Source organism: Anastrepha obliqua, unplaced genomic scaffold (genome assembly GCF_027943255.1).
Source record: "Anastrepha obliqua isolate idAnaObli1 unplaced genomic scaffold, idAnaObli1_1.0 ptg000165l, whole genome shotgun sequence".
NCBI lineage: Eukaryota > Metazoa > Arthropoda > Insecta > Diptera > Tephritidae > Anastrepha > Anastrepha obliqua.
Window position 1 is genome coordinate 85001 of NW_026562251.1, and position 7500 is coordinate 92500.

General features: G+C 43.3%; 1 pseudogene; it reads right to left on the bottom strand.

Moving 5' to 3' along the window:
• Positions 1–7117: 7117 nt before the first annotated feature.
• Positions 7118–7298, bottom strand: LOC129252216 (5.8S ribosomal RNA; annotated as a pseudogene).
• Between the last annotated feature and the right edge of the window lie 202 nt (positions 7299–7500).

The window sequence follows — 7500 nt, forward strand, 5'->3', positions numbered from 1 at the left end:
CCAAATATTCCGGAATGAACTTCCACAAGCATTTGCACATCTCTCCGTTCAAACCATCGAAACCTGGAGACCTTTTAGACCTGACCAGGCCAAATGCATAATCCAACTCCTCAGCTTCTATTGGAGGGACAGGCACCTCTTGTGCAGGAGGAACCTGAACCTCAGCCCTGGGAAAAAACTCGCCTAACAGAACATTGGCACACTCTCTCCACGTCGATAATACAGTATCACCTACGCGAAGAGAGCTAGCCATCTCATTTCGACGACCCCGACAGATCCTATAGACCTGTCCCCAAGGGTCGTCCCTATTTTCCCCCACAAATCTCCTCCACTCTTCCTCCTTCACTCTCACAAGCATCTTCTTATACTCTTTCATCCCTACGCTAAATTGATACTTGAGCTGAGACAGATTCTCCGAATTGGTCCGCCTGCCGCGTTGAAACAAACGCCTCAAGCGTCGGACAGACCTCCTCTTTGAATTTAACTCACTCGTCCACCATTTCACACCTTTCATTCTCACAGCCCTAGCTTTCCTAAACAATAAGTCATTCACACCCCAGACACATTCATATAGACGAGCAATTTGCTCGTCAACCCCCAATTCCTCAAACTCCCTAAGCGGTATATCCAATACCGCTTCCCTAACAGTATGTCCATATCGGTTCCAGTCGGTACACGAGGTACGCCATCGCCTCAATGGACTCCCCCCTTCTAGCTGCGGGGTACGGGGAGTAACCATAATTTGTATTAAATTATGGTCACTAATTCCCCAACCCCCCCTAACACTCCATTTACACTCGAACCTACCCGCTGCTGCGTCATTCATGAGCGTCACGTCAATGTCACTCACACCTCTAGGCCCCTCAAACGTATACCATACGCTTGGTTCGTTTGCTACAAGAAGGTTATTCGCCACAACCCACTCGCTCATAACCTCACCCCGAGTGTGGCTCCGATATCCAGCAGTATGCCTGGATACCTTGCTGAACCACATCGGGGAGGTAGCATTCGCGTCAAGACACACGATGGCAGGAATGCTACTCTCAAGTAGTAGCACCGCATCAATGTATCTTAAGTAGGGCTCTAGAGGCTCGTCAGACTTGCAGTACAAGCTGACAACATTCATTCTGCCGAATTCCCCCTCGACACACACACATACTCCCCACTGTGATGAGTCAACTACTACACAAGAGTAGCTTGGCTCACACACAGCTACTGCGGCCTTGACTCCAAGGTCCGTAAAGACCCTGAAGCCCCCAGGAAGGCCTCTCACCACCCCATTGGTGGAGTATGGTTCCTGGAGCAAAGCAATGCCGCAGCCCCCCTCCGACATACACGCCCCCAATTCACACATCACGGCATATGACCCCTGACAGTTCAGTTGATATAGCTCAACCATCAATGTCTAGCGTTCGCACGGGCAACAATGGCACAGTACACCGGGCAGACAGTGGACATCATTAGATGTCCGGCTGGCTTGCCCTTAAATGCACAGTTGCGACAATGCGGGGCATTGCCACAACCTGCACTCCTGTGTCCTTCTTGCCCGCACCTACGGCAGACATCCTTCTTGGCTCTGCATTCTGCCACCCTGTGATCAAACCCCATGCATCGGAAGCAGCCGGGCGTCAGTTGGTCTGGCCGTACCCGGAAGGAAAACCACTTTATGTAGCAACGACCTGCTTCCAGGAGGGCGGACATTAGCATGTCCGTTCCCTCAAGGACAACATTCGTCACCCCATCGGGGCTGACCTTCCAAGGACGGCTGATCATCCTCACATCCTTCTCACGGCACCCAGGGCTGAACTCCTTGAGGTTCAACCGGAACAACTCTCCCATGAAATCCTCAGGGGAGATCTCCGTGTGAACCCCCTGGACCACAACCCTAGGCCCCAGCTTCCGACGTATGCTCACATCGAGCCCCACTTCGGAAAACTTGGCATTTTTTGCCAAGTTATCCCTCTCGGCAACGGATGGGGTGCGAATAATCGCACCTCCATCCTTCAACGGGCGCACCTCGTGCACCCTAACCCCCATGGAAGGCCCAACCTCCTTTACAACTTTCTTGATCACCTCCTTGGAAGTAGTGGGGGTTTTACCCCTTACTACGACCGACCAGGTCTCAACTGGCTTGGGCACCGGCAACGCAGGCAACACAGGCGCAGGCGCCTGAGGTGCCGGCATCGACGCTGCACCAGCCAGCGCAGCTCCAGCCGTCCTCCGAGGTGCTTCCTCCCTGGTAATCTTCGTGGCTTCTAGTTGCCCACGAAGATGGGCTATCTCCCCCACCATTTCCACAAAGAGTTCCTCGAACTCCAAGGAGTACCCCAGGAGGTCTTTTGCAACACTTTTCGGGACGCCGTCCATGTCTATGACGGCTCCACTAAAGGCCGTCACAATGGACTTGAAGCGCCCCATAAACTGCACCGCAACTTTCTTGCGTTCGGCATCCCCACCGATCGCACCCAAACCTTTCAGGGAAGCACCCAATTCCCCACGGATTTCCTCCAAACGCTTCCCTGCGGGACCTAATTTTTCCCCCGTCTTCCGCCCCTTGCGCCCACTCCCAATCTTTCCGCTTTCGGAACCACCCTCGCTTCCACTCACCTTTTCAGGTACCTTTGAAGATACCTTCTCCACCGGAACCGCTGCACCTCCAGCGGTCTTCTTCTTAGAACGGGGAGGAGACCGCAAGATCACCTCCTCCTCTCCGGACGTCGTCTCGTCCATTGCCGACGATGGCACCGCCGACCCGCTTGGAAGAGAGGTGTTCGCCCTCTTCCTCAACCCTTCTGATTTGGGCATTGCCCAACTCTCCACCACTAAGGTTGCCGAGTTCGCCGTATAAAGGCCTCCCGAGCAACAACAAAAACTGGGTCCCTTTTGGGCGACGGCAACTACTGCACGGCAGGAGTGAATCCCGCACAGGCACGCACACAGCGGCTGCACCTATCGGCGAGCCAAAGCAAAGCGCGAGGGCGTAGCCCACAGCGCCAACCAAAGGTTTGGCAAAGGCCACCACCAATGCCTTGCCGGACAGAACACTGTTCCCCGAACAAGGACGGGTCGACCAAGGTGGAGCTAACGCCGAGCTCGACCGCAGGCAAAAAACACAACACGCTTTGGTCGTAGCACCTGCACAAGGTATTCAACCTTGGCGCAGTACTGTACCCACGCACAAAAGAGGACGCCCTTTTTACTGTTGCCAAATATGGCAATATAGCGGCACGACTACCTAGTGTACACGCACTCAACGAACCCACGCCGAAAAAATAACAGCGCGACACTACACCGACGCCAAGGATTAACGGCACGCGCCAAAAGCCACGCCAGAAATTAGCGGCACACAAAAGTTGTAAACAACTTGGTATAGCGGCACTCGCTTGAGCGTCCCACAATATACCAACACAACACACTTGTACACAATGTACAGCCACGCGAACAGTGGCGTCACTAGCACAACCTTAGTCACTTGAGCAATTGCTCGTAAACAACGTACCGCTATGGTACAGCTACGCGCAAAAGCACCACGCCGAAAAATAGCGGCACGCCCGCAAAAGTTGTAAACAACTTAATGGAAAATTTCCAACGCTGTATCTAGCAGCACTCACAAACACGCACTCTGTGTCTATAGCACGGAGTATATTGGCACTCACTGGAGTGTCCAACAACACTACCGTACGGCACTTTCAATTATTCGTAAACACTGTACAGCTACTACAAAGTAGCGTCACTCGGACAACGGCACTCACTAGCGCAATAAATTGTAAACACTGTACCGCTATTTCATTGTTGATAAAATAACCGAAATTATAATATCTCCCACTTATGCTACACCTCTTATGTCTCCTTACACTGCCAGACTAGAGTCAAGCTCAACAGGGTCTTCTTTCCCCGCTAATTATTCCAAGCCCGTTCCCTTGGCTGTGGTTTCGCTAGATAGTAGATAGGGACAGTAGGAATCTCGTTAATCCATTCATGCGCGTCACTAATTAGATGACGAGGCATTTGGCTACCTTAAGAGAGTCATAGTTACTCCCGCCGTTTACCCGCGCTTACTTGAATTTCTTCACTTTGACATTCAGAGCACTGGGCAGAAATCACATTGTGTCAACACCCGTTAGGGCCATCACAATGCTTTGTTTTAATTAGACAGTCGGATTCCCCAAGTCCGTGCCAGTTCTGAATTGATTGTTAATTGATAATCGTTATAATTTAAAAGGAATATATATCGAATGATATAATTCCTTAAAAATTTTAGCAAGAAAGTTCCACAATTGGCTACGTAACTACTATCCGGGGAACAAGAATCGTAATTCTCTATTTACCCAGAACGAGTACATAAACCATGGTATTGCTTCCCAATCAAGCCCGACTATCTCAATCTTCAGAGCCAATCCTTATCCCGAAGTTACGGATCTAATTTGCCGACTTCCCTTACCTACATTATTCTATCGACTAGAGACTCTTCACCTTGGAGACCAGCTGCGGATATTGGTACGGCCTGTTGAGAAGTTTGCGTGACCCCACCATAAATTTTCAAGGTCCGAGGAGAAAATATCGACACAACAGTAAATGTCATGCTCTTCTAGTCCATCTACCATATCTCTCTTCGAAAGACTTCCATGGTAGTACGACTATAAAACAGAAAAGAAAACTCTTCCGATATCTCTCGACGGCTTCTTTATGGTCGTTCCTGTTGCCAGGATGAGCACAAGGCCCATTTTTAATAACAAACGGATACTCAACAGGTTACGGAATTGGAACCGTATTCCCTTTCGTTCAAAATAATTCAAGTATTTTAATTATTTTTAAATATATTTTTATTAATATTTTTTTTTATTAAAAACTTGAAAATTTTCGGCTTTCGCCTTGAACTTAGGACCGACTAACTCGTGATCAACCACTGTTCACACGAAACCCTTCTCCACTTCAGTCCTCCAAGGTCTCATTCGATTATTTGCTACTACCACCAAGATCTGTACCAATAGCGGCTCCATGCAGGCTTACGCCAAACACTTCTAAGCACACTATTGTACCCTCCTACTCACTAAAGTTTCAAAATTTATAAATCAATCGAAATTGTTTTATAAATCATCTACTTTAGCGGTAATGTATAGGTATACAACTTAAGCGCCATCCATTTTAAGGGCTAGTTGCTTCGGCAGGTGAGTTGTTACACACTCCTTAGCGGATTACGACTTCCATGTCCACCGTCCTGCTGTTTTAAGCAACCAACGCCTTTCATGGTATCTGCATGAGTTGTTAATTTAGGCACCGTAACATTACGTTTGGTTCATCCCACAGCGCCAGTTCTGCTTACCAAAAGTGGCCCACTGGGCACATTATATCATAACCTCAACCTTCATATCAAGAAAGGTGAGGTTCTTACCCATTTAAAGTTTGAGAATAGGTTAAAATCGTTTCGACCCTAAGGCCTCTAATCATTCGCTTTACCAGATAAGATTATTTTATATAATTTTTAAATGCACCAGCTATCCTGAGGGAAACTTCGGAGGGAACCAGCTACTAGATGGTTCGATTGGTCTTTCGCCCCTATACTCAATTCTGACAATCGATTTGCACGTCAGAACTGTTTCGGTCTTCCATCAGGGTTTCCCCTGACTTCAACCTGATCAAGTATAGTTCACCATCTTTCGGGTCACAGCATATATGCTCAAGGTACGCTCCAGTTAGAGGTATAAATAATAATAAATTATCATTATACATAACTATATGGAACGCCCCGGGATTGAATTAATTGACTATTTATTAAAAAATAGACTAAAAATTAATCCCATTATATTTAAGTTAAGTTAATTATGCCATTAAGTTTAATATAACTCAATGACTTGCACATATGTTAGACTCCTTGGTCCGTGTTTCAAGACGGGTCCCGAAGGTATCCTGAATCTTTCGCATTGTTAATCATATAAATGCATACAAATAAATATTAATATCATAGATATTAAATTTTTTGTAAAATTCAAAAAATGAATTTTAGCATTATATATAATAAAATCTATCAACACTTTATCAAATCATTAGTATTTATTTTATGTTAATATGCTTAAAAAGCAAATTAATTTAAATAAACTTAATATCACCAATGATCTTTTGATAAATACTTTATTATGTTAATAGATTACAATGTCCTTATATGAAAAAAATGCACATTATTTTTTTAATTATTTAATGATGAATTTTTCATAATGGATATTCAGGTTCATCGGGCTTAACCTCTAAGCAGTTTCACGTACTATTTAACTCTCTATTCAGAGTTCTTTTCAACTTTCCCTCACGGTACTTGTTTACTATCGGTCTCATGGTTATATTTAGTTTTAGATGGAGTTTACCACCCACTTAGTGCTGCACTATCAAGCAACACGACTCTTTGGAAATATCTTTCTAGTAATCATTAACGTTATACGGGCCTGGCACCCTCTATGGGTAAATGGCCTCATTTAAGAAGGACTTAAATCGTTAATTTCTCATACTAGATATTAAGATATTCCATACACTGCATCTCACATTTGACATATAGACAAAGTGACTTAGTGCTGAACTATTTTCTTTTCGCTCGCCGCTACTAAGAAAATCCTTGTTAGTTTCTTTTCCTCCCCTCATTAATATGCTTAAATTCAGGGGGTAATCCCATATGAGTTGAGGTTGTTTTAATATTCTTTTTTTATCTTCTCACAATTTAATAAAAAAAATTATATCATCTTTTCATCTCTATTTTTCTTTTCTCCTTTTATATATTGTAAATATATAAAAATAATAATAATGTAAAATGAGGCAATCCTAGAATAAAAAATTTAATTTTTATGCTAGACATTCCTCCTTTTAATTACATATATAAATTATTATTTTATATATATATATATAAATAATATGAAAATTTTTTGTAAAGAATACTTAGATTCAATATTTTCATCATTTCATTTTATTTGAGAGGATTTTTTTTTTAAAGAATATATAATAAATAAAATTCATTATATATCTTTATTTTTTTTGCTATTAATATTATGAATTATTTAAAATCCAATAATATACACATTTGCTTAAATTCAATTATTTTTATAAAAGAATAAGCAACTTATTTAGCATAGTCTTACAACCCTCAACCATATGTAGTCCAAGCAGTACTTTAAAATTGAATTTAATGTACATAACAGCATGGACTGCGATATGCGTTCAAAATGTCGATGTTCATGTGTCCTGCAGTTCACACGATGACGCACAGTTTGCTGCGTTCTTCATCGACCCATGAGCCAAGTGATCCACCGCTTAGAGTATTTTTTTATTTATTTTTATTTATAACAAATGTCAATTTTTTTTTGCATATATTAATTGAAAGAGTAAAATTAAATAATATTAATAATATATAAATTGATTTTCTTTCAATAATATATATCAAATATATTTAACTCTAAACATTTTTATTAAGTTGCGAATGTCTTAGTTCAACAATAATACAGTGGTGGTATTTATTATGAT